This window comes from Rhipicephalus microplus, chromosome 5 (assembly GCF_043290135.1).
Source record: "Rhipicephalus microplus isolate Deutch F79 chromosome 5, USDA_Rmic, whole genome shotgun sequence".
Classification (NCBI taxonomy): domain Eukaryota; kingdom Metazoa; phylum Arthropoda; class Arachnida; order Ixodida; family Ixodidae; genus Rhipicephalus; species Rhipicephalus microplus.
In genome coordinates this window covers 151,690,309-151,705,668 of record NC_134704.1, presented here as the reverse complement: position 1 = coordinate 151,705,668, position 15,360 = coordinate 151,690,309, and the positions used below count along the sequence as shown (strand labels likewise).

At 45.9% G+C, this 15,360-nt stretch overlaps 1 non-coding gene across 1 annotated transcript; it reads left to right on the top strand.

The window, feature by feature from the left end:
* The first annotated feature begins 11,616 nt into the window (after positions 1-11,616).
* Positions 11,617-11,758, top strand: LOC119175135 (U4 spliceosomal RNA). Its single transcript, XR_005110253.2, has one exon. It is a non-coding gene; the product is annotated as a U4 spliceosomal RNA (small nuclear RNA).
* Positions 11,759-15,360: the final 3,602 nt, after the last annotated feature.

Below are 15,360 nucleotides of genomic sequence, written 5' to 3'. Positions count from 1 at the left end.
GATGCCAAATTTAGTATATGCGGAGCAAGCGAAACGGCCGCGAGCACGCTACGAACATGATGTGTGTTCTGTTCATGTTCTTACATTACACGCGTGTCATGATTATCCTGTTTGGACCAGTCATATGCCTTTGTCATCCATTGACGCCCCATAATTTCATATTTGGTATATATGTAGCTAGCGAAACGGCCGCGAGTTCATCATGAAGGGTCCAATATACTGCAACGTAACGTTGACGCGCGCGCACGCGGGGCACACCGACGCTACGTTAGCAAAACGCGAGTACTCAATAGTCCGACGCTAAGCGCGACTGGCGCGACCAGCGCCCATCGGCGTGGCCCGACGGCAACCGGTGCGAATTGCGACATGCTTCATTTCGCGCCGATGCGTTGTACTGCGTCTGCCTCTTTTTGTGACGATGGGACGCCGGATGCGCTGAAACGCGCATGCGTCAAATAAATGCAGCGCGGCACGCGCCTGCGAGTGGCGCCTGGTGTGGCAACGCAAGCACGCCGGCGTGACGCGACAAAACGAACGTCACCACGCACGCGCGGCGGGTCACGTCGAAGTGTATTGGCGCCTTGACTGTGACACGTAATCATGTTGTCACATGACACGTATCTCATGATTATCATGTTTGCACCAGTCACATACCTTCCTCATCCATCGACGTCACGTAATACCAAATTTGGCGTATGTGAAGCTAGCGAAACGGATGACGCATGACGAGTGTGCATGTTGTTACATGACCGGCATGTCGTGATTATCGTGCTTGGATGTGCCATTTACCTATGTCGTCCGTTCGCGTCACGTAATACCGAATTCGGTGCAAGTGAAGCTTGCGAAACGGCCGCGAGTGCATCATGAGCGTAGCATGTATTCATGTGTTTAGATGACACGCATCTCATGTTTACTATGTTTGCACTAGTCTCATACATTTGCCATCCATTAACGTCTCCTAATACGAAACTTTTAATTTATTACGAAACTTTATTTCGTAATTACTCCGTCTAACTTGCAAGTTTGGCAAATCGCCATCTTGGGTTGCGCGTACTCACACCAGTGTGTCTTTTGCTGGTGTGAGATTACGGCTAAAGCCTACGTTCGCCAACTTTTCCTTTGCTTAGACGGTATTCTCTAACACCGTCACGGTCACCGACCGATCCGTCACTCTGAACCATCCAGCAGTGTGTATTTGCGCTAGCGATGCCACAATGAGCTCCGCGTCTGCGCATGGCGGTGCGTTGTCGTCAATACCTTCAGCAATTTGCGTACTGATGTAATCACATTTACCCAGAGCGAAGAGTGCGTGGCTGTAAACGTTGTTGTCCGCAGCTGCTACCTCACATAAGCTACAACCTCCCGATCATGCTTGAAACATAGCAAAAGAGAGCATGCAATACAACTATGTTAGGTATCTATACAGCGTATGTTTTTGCATATTGTTGCGGAAAACAGCAGCTAAAGTAGCTGTATTGGCGTTCTAGACAAGTTTGGCTCCCTCTGTACCTTTATTCGGTATCCGAGATGCATCATGGGAACGTTGTTTTCGTCAGTTTTTTGCCACCAACGAAGTGCCGTTAACAAAGCTAGACGTTACGGTGGGTACACGCTGAGCTTCTTTTCGTTTACGGACGACAGCAACTGCTTCGAAAATTCAGAAGACAACCGAAAGCGGTGCAGCGCCAAGATATTTTACCAGCGCTTACCACGGGGCATACTGTGCTGCAACATCATTTCACCCAAATTGTTTCTCTTGCGCCGATTCTTCATGTATCTGTACACCACACAATGACGGTCAGATGGTCTGTTCTTCGAATACGCGCAATATATTTCAACGGCAGTTACTTTTTATTTGAAAGTGGTGTCAAGTATGATTACTTCAACTAAGCGTACCATGTGTGCAGGTAGTGCATCATCAGCTCAAGCCACGATAGCCTCACTGAGATTATACCCTCGACCCCTGCGGGTGACTGCTTTGAGAGCATACCCTCGAACACTGCAGCTGAATGGTTCTGGGGTGCTTCTGTGAAAACGTGTACAGTAACTGCAGAGGAACATATGAGCGATAGGTATGACCATGGTGTCCTCTAGAAGTCTTGTGATAATTGATGATTTATGCGAAGGAGATAAAATATTGATGGTGGCGCTATAGCTACCGATATAATTTAGGTCACCATAAAATAAAAAAAATACCGATCACTATTGAGGAAATAAACGCCGGTCTCCCACGTGACAGGTAAGGATAATGGCCACTGTGCTATCCAGCGGAAATTTTTTGATTTATTGCTTTGCTTAGACATTGTGCAGAGGAATCACGAACATAAGAAGTACAATCACAAAAACGAAAAAAAAAATACCATCAGTCCTATTTGGACTGGTGTCTTCCACTTGAAAAATTGACCCCGTATCTCTACGTTCGGCTGCAAATGTCGTCAAAAGGTAATAGGCTACCGTCGGGAAAGAGTCAATAAAACGTTCATCTGATGTTTTCCGTGAGGAAATAGGCGAATGGGATGCTGGAGGTGCTGCATAGATGGATGGATGAATTGATGCATCCGGCTGTGCCCTTTAGAACGGGTGGTGGCTCACGCCGCCTAGCCATAAAGTTACGTAATATCACTGTGTGTTTAAGGATTGTATTTCGCTCGTGCCTTGATTGTAGTTACTAATTAATTAGCCTCCTACTGGTTACTGCTACCCGTTTAAATCCTATTTTGCCTTCACTGTACCTAAACCCCAATGCTTTGAAAAATTCGGTGTTATATTCTTCGGCTATAGGGCGGAGCCTTTTACAGAACACAATGAATTGTGCAGCCATTTCGTCCTTCTCCCTATATGCACTATATACCATGTCTGTGCGTTCGTATTTTGCTCGGTACGTTTGGTTCGCAATACTTCCATTCTAGCCTCGATAAGCAGATAAATACCCCGAGAATTATCGTAGATCTTTTTTCTTGCGATTTTCTGCTTAAAAGATTGGTGTATAGGTCTACAGTGATGATTTTGTAAGCATTCCCATCTTCCACATGTCCCTCTCATTTTCCGTCACTTTCTTTTTAACCGATGTTTCCTTTTGGCTTGGTAGTCTGCTGCTGTCTAAATACTTGTTTGACAGTTTTGGAGTTCGCCTCCTCCATTTAGTATCAACATTCTTTATGTACAAGTAGCTGAAAACTTTCCTAGCCCAACGCTGCTCTCCCACTTTTTCTTAATTGCTCCTCAAATTCTATCTTGCTGCTGCTGCACTCAAACGATCTCCATCCCATGTCACCCTGTACCCACTGATTTGGGGTATTCCCGTGTGCTCCCAAAGCAAGCCCACCTATGCCACGTTATTTAATATCCAATATTACTTGATTTTCTAATTTCATTCACAAGACGGCATTGCCGAACGTCAAACCCGGGACCACGACACCCTTCCAAATCCATCTCACTACGTCATACCTATCGTAGTTCCACAGTGCCCTAATTTTCATTACAGCTGCCTTCCTGGTTCTTCTTGTCATTACGTATCTTTCGTGCTCCCTTAGATACTCAGCCCCGTTAATTACCCATACGCGCAAATATTTGTATTTATCCACTACTTCTGGCGTGACTTCCTGTATCTTATGCTCACTGCGTTTGTTATCATTAAAACCATGATTGCCGATTTTTCCCTGCCAAACTTCAAAATTACCCTATCTCCCTCAACGCCACAGATGTCTATCAATCCCTGCAGATCTTCATTGTTGTCACCTATTCATACTACATGATCTGCATACATCAATGCCGATAATTACTGTTCAATGTGTTTTCCTTGCTTGGGAAAACAGAGGCTCAAGCCGAGTTGACTCTCTGCTGTTTTGGCTTCTAGTCCCTGGAGATACAGCATAAATAACAAAGGTGACAAGGGACATTCCTGTCGAAGCCCGCGTGTATCTCTATAGGTTAAGATACCTGTTCTTCCCATTTGATAACTACCTCGTTACTTTTAAAAATATGCTTTAGAAGATTAGTTATTCCAACTTCCACATTTAAAGTGTCTAGTATAAACCACAAGTCTTCATGAATCACACTATCGTAAGCTCCCTTCATATCTAAAATGCCTGCCACAGGGACCAGTGTTTTTTTTCGCTATTTAAGTACACTGCATCAATGAAAACAGATTGTCCTCCAACCTTTTCGTTTGCGGAACTCATTTTTTAGTTGTACCAGCACCCCCTCATTCTCCACCCATGTATGTATTCTTTCCTCTACTATCTGCATCACCAGCCGGTAAACTACTGTTGTCACTGTAATAGGACGGTAGTTGTTTATATCGGTTTTGTCCCCCTTTAATTCATATATCATGCTCATCCTGCTTAATTTACACCTATTGGGAGCTTCCCCATCCATTATTGCATGATACATAGCTACACGCCATCTGGCAGTAATAACGGGAAACAAAAGAATGACCTCCGATATAGTTAGCATGCACCGTGCGTGCGCAATCTCGGGGGCCGCAAGACGTAGATTGCAAGGTAGATGACAGCACCGTATCGTTATACGAAAGCACAGAAAACACCCACCTTCTCATGCGTAGCTTCGCATTGTAAACGAAACGCAATAGAGATACAGTCCGTAGACTTACTTATGTGTGCCTTTTTAGTATAACGAAACAAACTAAACAGTACTGACGTGTTGTTATCGTACCCCGTATATGCGCCATATTTGCTTTTAAATTGAAAATCATAAAGTTATGGACGCAGAAACCAGATCAATACTGGTCGCTGCTGTCGATGTGGTCGAGCTTTAGTCATTGAGTAACATTGTAAACGTAACTCTACGGATGGATCGCATCAGTTGACCGACAGACGAGTTGATTGACCGTAAGAGGGACCGACAAAAATTTTTGCGCGGAAGTGTTCTAAGGAAGGCGATGGTCTTTAAACGGGCACTGAAACACCTTTTCGAATAACCATAGAATAGGTTCACTAGAGCTTATTCTCTCAAAATTTGAAAGTTGTCAAAATTTTAAGAATCCGCCCAGTACGAGTAGAGTTGCAAGAAAATTCCGCAGATCCCACGTACCCTGGAATCGACGTTATGCGAACCATGCGAAGACAAGGTGACCGTGTTGCAATTTTTTCATTAGGCGACACGTATTGAAATGACGCTAAATGTATGTACAAATGTTGCACGACAAGATATAAGTTGAAGGGTTGCAGATGTTTATATGAACACTTGTTTGCACTTGCGCAACAATACCACTGTAACATGCGTATTAGAAACACCAGAAGCTGATATGAAGCGCAGATTCTCGCGTAGATGCTCGCCCTGGACACCATTGCATAAATCAGCGCATGGCAACTAACCACAATTAAAGTTAACCCAACGTGACGGCTGTATGAAAGGAGTACATATGTAGTGTTACAAAACTGGGTAGGCAGCACAGCAATCACTATTGACGTTTTAGGAAGACTAGCCTCTATTTGAAAAATAGTGGCGAGACCTGGCTTAGCTCTGTGGTAAAATGCTTCATTGCCACGCAGAATGCTTGGGTTTGATTCTAGCTGTGACCCTGACATTGGTTACCGATGTCAGGTATTTCTTAACGCCCATGCGTTAAAATTGCCCATGTGTGTTCTCGTCGTTCCTGGGTATAGATACTAAATGTCAATCACTTGTGCCATCTACCCACATACCAGCAGCCCATGCACGCCTGTTGGTATGTGCCTCTGTCAGGCGGGAAGTGTTTGACGACATACGCGACGGCAATTTGACATTATTCTTGTCTTGACCAGCGCATCATATTCGTCGAACCATCTTGCTCTCCCATTTTACTTTTGGTTCACGCCAAGCTAAGGGGGTGACCACGAGAGCACCCTAACGTAAGGGGCTAGATAGATAGATAGATAGATAGATAGATAGATAGATAGATAGATAGATAGATAGATAGATAGATAGATAGATAGATAGATAGATAGATTTCGGAAGGGTCTGAAGGCGAACTTGCGCAGGTCGAGGTACGCTACGCAGTGCATTTTCATTTCCGGACGATTTCCTTCGGGGAGCTGGGGGAATTTTCTCTCCGTCGCAATTCGGCGCTTTTAGCTGACCACTTCTGTGGTCCATTGCGCATTCCACTGAAACGCTCAACGTTAGTGGAACGCAACGAGCGTTCTCAATTTTAGCCAAGCGCCTTAAACAACCGGGAGTTGTACAAGACGCCGCTGCAAATAGGTCACGCTCGCGGCATTTCTGGCTATCATTTTAGCTACGAAGCAGCTGTTTGACTAACCTGTGCTACGGTGTCCCTCCGTCCACACTGCTCCCCTCGTCGGAGGTGTTGGATTTACGCCAAGTAGGTCACGCCCTCCAAGCAGTACGTGGTGTACGTCTCTCTCCCTCGCCTGCCACGGACTTGCCGCGTCTCAGCGATCCCTCGCTTCACTCTCTCCACCACTCGCAATGTTCGAGCCCACTCCTCACATGGGCATCATCCCACCCGCGCCAACTCTCTCCGTTGGTCGGCGAAAAGAAGTCGTGAGCAGGCGGGTGCGCGCGCCTCGAGAAAATCGCAGCGCCGACAATGCGGACAGTGCGCCACTTCTCGCGCGCGATCGCTCTGACAGGCGGGACGCCGTCGCGGCACGCTTCTCGCTGCTGTGCGGGTACCTGTCCTGCCTGTCACTGGCGTCACGAGGGTTAGTGAAGCTGATCGCGTTCGGAAATGGCGATGAAAACGCCGACGAGACTAGAACCAGAGGAGCCAAACGCAAGCGTCGGCAGTGGAAGACCAGCGACGACGATTTGGTGTGAGACAAAATTACCGATCGCGCTCAAGAATACAGACAGAACACGGGTAACACCATGGAGCAAAGAGCCAAGGAAGCCAAGTGCAACAGTCTTCAACGTGTCCCGCCTCCCTTGTCTTTGCGTTTCAAACTGATGTTTACTTGAGTAAATGCAAGACGAGGCTGAAATACGTGGCGCAAGGTTGACAAAGAGAAAAAAGACGAGACAGAAAGAGCGCCAACTCACAACTAAGTTTATTTTCATGAAGCATTCAAATATATAGGCTCTTGGAGGACATGCGCAGACCATTTCATTCACCGCACGTGCAGACATGAACATTTTTATGATGTAATAACCGACAATTGCAATCATGAAATCTGCGAACCAGCAACAAACAGATATGCCTAATGTAAAGACGTCGAAAAAACCAAACACACCCAAGCCTGCGCAAAAAAAAAAAATGCGAGGAAAAACTAGCAAAAAAAATGGCAGCATATCCATTGAGTGAATGATGGAGAGTGGGGCGAAGAATTCGTCCGTCCATTCGTTCTTTTTTCCGTCCGTCCATGCGTCCGTCAATGTGACCGTCCATGCGTCCATCAGCCCGTCCATGCGTGCATCTGTTCGTGCGCCCGTCCCTGCGTTCGTCCATGCAAACGCCACTGCGTCCGTTCATGCGTCCATCCGTGCATCTGTCTATGCGTCCGTTCGTCCTTCTATTCAACACTCCAAGTACCACCATCTCACATCTTTTCATCATATATTTCCCATATAGAAGCACCGCCATCCAGCGGACATTCCAAGAACTAAACGAGAGGTGGCACACGCACACTTTCTTACGGCTCGCGCTTTGGCTCCACTTCCCAGCTTTAACCAACCCGAGTTCATGGTATATACTAGCTCACTGTATTCATGGCACTGCGGCCGAACGCTCGCTAAACCTTTTGAAAACCAAGGAGGTTACGCCCAGCGAGTATGACGTAGCAAACTTTTTCAGTCAGATAGTGCTCAATGTACATGTCAATGGCTGCTAATGGGAAATGAGAGGCGGAGAATTCGACTTTTACTTTCTTACGGCTTGCGCTTCGTATCTACTTCCCATTTTTAACCACCTCGAGCTCATTCACGGTATATACAAGTGCATTGCATTCATGGCACTGCGGCTCAACGCTCGCTAAACCTTTCTAAAGCTAAGGAGGTTACACCCAGCGAGTATAACGTAGATACCCTTTCTTGTCAGATCGTGCTCAATGTACATGCCAATGGCTGCTAATGGTGATTGCAGCCTGCGCTTTGACTAAAAGCCGAATGCTCCTGTTTCTCATTCCCCATTAGCAGCCATTGACATGTATATTGATCACTATTTCTTATTGTTCAACAACGCACAGAAGAAGTCTCTCAGCGGCACCACCTTGGAGGTCAAAATGTTATACTTGTTACATACTACGGGGGACGAACGCGTGCTGCTATAAGGAGTTTCGCCTCTAAAAGGACTGACAGACACTTCGTAGAACCCAACTAAAGTACATCTAGATCCAACAGTTGGAATGCATGGTTATGCAACACATCTGAAGGCATGCTGACGCACGAGTCACCTTTCTTCATTTTGTGAAAGGCTTCGAGTAACTCCCGCGCCAGCGCATCCCGGCTCCTTCCAAGTACTCGCGTGCGATCGAACTGCGGCGTGCAGCCACACGAAGCACAGTGAAAGGGCAAATGAGACCCTCTTCCATTTCTAACCGATAAGGCATGCTCCTTTAGACGGTCATTTGTACAGCGCCCTGTCGGGCCTATATAGACCTTGCCACAGCTTAGGGGAATTTCATAAACAGTGCCCACAGCACAACGCAGGAACAGCTTGACGTGGTTCTTATCGCACACCACCTTGGCACCTCTTGAAGCAATGCGGGCACAGAGCCTTGAAAGCTTATTTGGAGCAGAGAAAACCACTGGCACATGGTGCCGATTTGCAACCTTTTTCAGGCTGTAATCCCACACAATATTCCCATTCCCCATATCCCATTCCCCATAATGTGAATGCTGCCCCGCCGCGGTGGTCTAGTGGCTAAGGTACTCGGCTGCTGACCCGCAGGTCGCGGGTTCGATTTCGTCTGCGGCGGCTGCATTTCCGATGGAGGCGGAAATGTTGGAGGCCCGTGTACTCAGATTTGGGTGCACGTTAAAGAACCCCAGGTGGTCAAAATTTCCGGAGCCCTCCACTACGGCGTCTCTCATAATCAAATGGTGGTTTTGGGACGTTAAACCCCACAAATCAATCAATAATGTGAATGCTTCATGAAAATAAACTTAGTTGTGAGTTGGCGCTCTTTCTGTCTCGTCTTTTTCTCTTTGTCAACCTTGCGCCACGTATTTCAGCCTAATGTGTACCAACTAGCCCAACATAACGTACTGTAAATGCAACACAGAGTTTCTCATCAAACCGTTCTTCCATCACCCGCGTCGACGCCCGTTTCACAAGGGTCAACGCAATGCGCACCGCTGTTGCTTCGTATTCCCTCAGGGTTCCCTTCGGGGAGATGGTTCATAGTTCATTCTCTCTTGAGCTTGACAAGATCGGTGTCCTTGTTCTTTACGATGCATTTACTCTTTTCTTGCGTATATGGAAGCAAGGTGTCGTCACCGCCTTCAGTTACGGTGTCTCGCGCAGCTTTCTTGCGTAACTTTGGTTCATAATGTGTTCGGATGTGTCATGACTTCGTGGTGGTCTGATCATTTTAGTCATTGGATCGCATGCACATGAATTCATTATGACCATAGTAGCGACAGTGGCCACACGTACTACAGGACAGTCTCGTCATATGTGACCAGTGCTGAGACACCGGCGATAGAGTGGTGCTCTAACAGGCAAGCGGACGAGAATGAAGTTCTCAACCACTCGGTGTTGGGGCGGTAGTCCTCAACAGGAATACCTTCTATGAGCTAGAGGGTTACCAACTGCTTTGTGGAGCTCTCATTGGCAGCCTTGTACACGCCACTTATATCTGGTAAGTTCAAACACTTTCCAAAACGACACGCTGCAGTTCACACTTCTTCGTCGGGGACGCCACGCAACAGCTGGTACGACTTCGGTCCCACTGCCTGATTGCAGGGCACTGTCGGTCATTCACGGTGATATTTCACGCAGCCAGCATTTGCTTCTTCGCTTCTTCTTCATAAAAAGTCACCAACCGTACATCATTCATTTGATAAGGACCTAGTGCGACCTCTTGCGATGGTAAATAAATATGGGCGAAGGCATGAGTGCTCTACCCTACGAGGCCTGGCTTTAAGGTCAGCGTGTAGAAACAAAGCCTTCGTAGCGGCGGCACCTGAAGGCACGGTCGGCAAGATAATTTCGTAGTCTTGGCAATGCACATCTCTTGAAGTGTTTTACGCGGATTACTCAGGCTGTTGTACCTGCTCGTTGAGAGCATATGAATCACACAAGCGTACGCTACGGTGGCCAGGTGTACAGTCATACTAACGAGATGAACATGAGAGAGTGAGAGACAGAGGCTTTCATTGTTTCATAAAGGGTAAACCTCATCACTTGACAATTTCATCAAAAAAAAAACAACATAAATATGGCGCTATAACGGGCGCCGCAATAAATCAGCTAACTCCAAAAAAAAAAAAAAAGGAAAGTGCACAGCTTTTCGTCGGGCAATCGAAAGCTAGTCTTCCTCGTCGCAGGCGTGGACGCTGGCCCCTGTACTAACAAAAAGATGAATATGAGCGATAGACATAATCGTACTGTTACGGAGATTGGACCTATGGCATGACATGGCGGTTTCATGGAAAGTGTAATCATTCATTGCACGCAGTATATTTCCGGTCAACGTTTAGCACAATGAACTGTTTTTGGCAGGTAATTCTAATTGATTAAAGCATATTTATTAAGATAGCTGTCACGAACAAGACATATATATTGATCACTTTAAACTCACCCTTGTCGATTCCTTTACTGAACACCCCTCAGATTATTGGCTCAGGCCCCTCTCGGGTCCAATCTACGGCCTAACTTGGCCTGTCCGGTAGGTGAAATTATTTTTCGAGTTCACGCCGGGCACTGAATTTGCTTTTGAGTCACTGGGCCATGTTTGGGTGGGCAAGCTTGAAGGATTGCCGGGCGAGGGCTACTGATCGCGGCCCGTGCGGTTGTCTAAAATCTCGGCCCGTGCGGTGGTCTACTGTGTATTTGTCCGCATGTCACTCGGTCAAGGTGGCTTCACTGCAGTAAGGAAATGCTAAGCCGTGGGCGCACCTATCCAAGAGAAATACGCACTGCCGCGAAGCCCCAATGAACATATTTTTTTCACGTCGATACATAATTTTTCTAAAGTATAAAAGCTTGACACAATGACTTATATGCTCTAAGCATAGGTAATTTTAGTAACTACCATATTTTAATGGTCATTACTAGCATTCTACCGAAAGTAAAATGCCGGTACTGTTCAAAGTTGCTTCACCTTTCTTTGAACCAAAGAAATGCCGTTTGCACAGTTTCAATTAAAAAAATATTTAGTAGGCTGGTAGGCTCCTGAAAATTATGCCTATATTTCATCATATTATGTGACATACCCTATATGGTATGTATTAAAAGTTATTTGGCCAAATCCCTACTCGTTCCGAGTTTGTTTCGAACCTGCAATTCACTGTTATCACACTTTTATTGATGCGTTCACTAAATATTAAAATAAAAAATCTATGCTAAGAAGACGATGACATCATGCTTTACAGAAATTACGTTCGTCATAAGTGAAAACGAAATGCTAGAGAGAAAATAATGATATTACCCACCTGCGTAATACGCTGGGTCCTGGGAAGGGTCAACTCGACAAAATACCTATTGACATCAGCTTTGCGCAGAGGCAGTGTCGCATCCAATGAAGTGCCAACTGAGGAGCGACTATTGCTAGTTGAAAACTTTTCCCAATACCCCGCCTGGACGACGTGAAATACCGTCGGCCGTGGCAATTTTTGGAAGGCCTTCACAGGCCTCGCTCTGTAATACAAAGACAGATATGCATTCGTGAAGATTAAGCGACGTGTTCAGTGGCCCGGCGTGTTTTCACGGCACTTCAATCAGTTACAACGCAACAGCGGCCCATAAATGGAGCGCCTACTCTCAGCACATCTCGACCCTTTTGTGCTTAACGTCAGGCAACGACCAGTGACAAGCACGTAGTTAGATCTTAGCGCGAAAGGCGTACTTGAACATCGCAGCACGTTTGAGATAACGGCCCAACCCTTCCTTCGCTGCATTCACCTTGCGTCGAAATCGTGATCAAAATCTGCGGGCCCCAGGGAAAGAGATAACGTGAGCTTTCGAAGACGAAATTGATGCATCTTCCAGGTCGTGGTTCTGTGGCAGATATCTCAGTCACAAGTGCCCTAATAATATGCACCTAAATGTGGAAATGGTATCGCACGGTATCAAAAGTTGGTTATTGTTGTCAGCAGCAACGATAGTTGCTGCTGACAGCGAGACTCTATTCAGGAGGGACGAAATGCAGTCCACTTAGTAATATAAATATCGTCCCAAAATTAATAAATTAAGTCCCAAAACCACGATATCACTATGAGAGATGCCGTGGAAGAAGGCTCCGCAAATTTCGAATATCTGTTGTTCTTTAACGTGCACAGACATCGCACAATGCACGGGCCTCGACCATTTCGCCTTCTGCGAAATGCTACCACACAGACCATGATAGGCATTGTTGGTAAGACAGTGGGTAATATTTAGCGGAATGAAACACAAAAGCACGCGTTTTGCTCTTCCTTTTCGTCCTTGTGTTTTGTTTCGCTAAATACCGCTCAACGTCTAACCAGGAAGGAAGCCTTCAGCTATACGGCACGAAACTCCATCTCCTACCATACTAACTGCACTTGCGCCCATACTGGTTCCGGGATTCGTTTCCAGCTCAAAAGCCGCGGGGCATGGGAGCGTTCCAAGTAGAATACTGGATATTTCCGTAGGAATGAAAGAAGAACAGAAAGAGAGAAGGTAGAAAGGTTAACCAGGCACATGTGCAGTTTTCTACGCTACACTGGAAATGTGCGAAAGGGAGATATAAATAGGAGAAAAAGAGGAGAGGAGAGAAAAGATGGACGCGCTACATATGCCTAGCCGGATTTATGGATGTTTCCGTAAAAGGGCGCCGAGGTATTTATTTCCCTTACTCCCGGGCAGGGAGTGGTTCGCACACTCTGGGACTTTTGAATGCTTTCACACAGCAGTCAGAACAGGTGCAGGAAAATACTCGAAGTCTCCTAAATACACAGACAGTCCGCAAACTTTCTTGCGCTTTTTTGAAAATTTTATATATAATAAAAACTGGTAAATTTGAATGGCACAGAACGGGAAAGATGTCTGAAATAGCTAAAATGTCTAACAATAGATGGTATAGAGAAAATGTCAGGATATTTATGCTACGTTCGTGTACTTTCATTTTTTAGCGCGTGGGCGCTTGTGGGCGTGAATGTGTCCGTGTGTGGATGTTGCGTGTGTGTGTGCGTGGATGTATGCGTGTGAGACAGGTGGTTGTACTGGGCTCTATAGGGAAGAAACCCTCATGTGCCCGCTGTGTCAAGCTTTGTTTTCCTCCTACGAAAAATGCGTACAACTTTAGAGTGTTAGGATGGGCCCGCTTCCGTTGGTTTGGGAAACACGCGCTGCACATGAAACACCTCTTGTTCCGTGATGTCACCAAACAGGAAGCAAGGACAGCTCCAATGTCAACTTTAGCAATTGACATGCACACACAAAAAGTTCGATTGCACCAGTAAAATTTTATTGATTCTCGAACATATAGTACTGTAAAAGCAGTGTACCAGCATAGGTTAAAGCAGTGCCCAGAGAAGGTAATACATGGGCTGGTAATACAAGCACGTGCACCATTCATTCAATATGACCGGAGATAATTCCGGCGTCACTATCCCCAAAATCTGTATAGTCACTGCGAAAGACGCGCCCGACTCTCAAAAGCTCAAATTACCATGATAATTTCAACTTTCACCTTTTGAGCACTATTAGGACATTCTTAGGATATATGTTTACGTTGATAATATTATTCAATATTGCTGGGGCTGCAGCTGTTGAAGCTATATATACACGCGGTAGTTATGATGTGTGGCTGCTATAAATATCTACACAGCGCCGATTAAGTGTGTGGTTGTAGAAAGCTTGGACAATGATTTGTAGCTGACATTAGGTGGCAAACTGCGAAAATGACTCGATTCAGCCCGCTTCTTTGTGCCATCAATTTTTTCAGTGGCTAACAAGAGGCGGGTGCCTCACAAAGAAACAGCGCAGATTTACAATAGGCAACTAAGTGCACCACTGATTATGCAGTAAGGCTGCCGATTCTTGTATTCACGCTCGGTGAGAATTTGTTGCGCGTTCTGGCAATTACCACGTAATGCTAGCGAATAAAAGGGTATTTATCAAACGTGACATTTGTGCACCTACACATTAGTACGGTGTTAGTAACAAGATCATTGCTCTCTGAATACATTTAATTAAAAATAAAAATGATTCAAACAGACTACATAGGCAAAATGTTTGTCAACTACATTTTCATACGTGTGTATCCGTGAAGTTCTCGCATGAAACTTCTTTACCTACATGAGATGATCACAATTGCTAGTTTCTAATGACAAATTCTATTGCACTTCACTCTGATGAGGTCACCGTCGCCGGCTGTCGCTTGCTCCCTATTCGCTACATAGCTGAGCAGACGCTTTCCTGTTTCTAAATTGCTGCCACGAAAAAAAAAATGGCAGCATATCTACGGGGTGAATGATGGAGAGTACGGGCGAAGCATCCGTCCGTCCATTCGTTCTTGCTTCCGTCCGTCCATGCGTGCGTCTGTTCGTGCGTTCGTCCCTGCGTTCGTCCATGCATCTGCCCCTGCGTCCTTCCATGCGTCCATCCGTCGGTGCAGCCATGCGTGAGTCCGTCCATGGATCTTACTGTGTGTCCGTACGTCCATCTATTCAGCACTCCTAGTACCACCGTTTCGCATCTTTTCATGATATATTCCGCATATGCAGCGCCATCCAGCGGACATTCCAAAGACTAAACGAGAGGTGGTACACGCACACTTTCTTACTGCTTGCGCTTCGTGTTTACTTCTCACCTTTAACCACGTCGAGTTCATGGTTTATACTAGCTCACTGTATTCATGGCACTGCGGCCCAACGCTCGCTAAACCTTTCTAAAACCAAGGAGGTTATGCCCAGCGAGTATAACGTAGCAACCCTTTCTCTTCAGATAGTGCTCAATGTACATGCCAATGGCTGCTAAGGGGGAATGAGAGACAGGAGCATTCGACTTTTACTTAACGCGCACGTTGCGAACTTTTTTATTGTTCAACAACACGCAGAAGATATCTCTCACCGGCACCACCTTAGAGGTCAAAATGTAAGACTGGTTACACACTACAACTACTACTACGACTACGAGAGACAAACTGGTGCCGCTATAAGAAGTTTCGTATCTTGGACACTTTTGTTTAAATGTGTAATGTATGTTGTGCTTTGTCTTTTGTTTGTTATTGTGCCTGTTATACAGACGCTTGTCCCTTAGCTTTGTTGCGT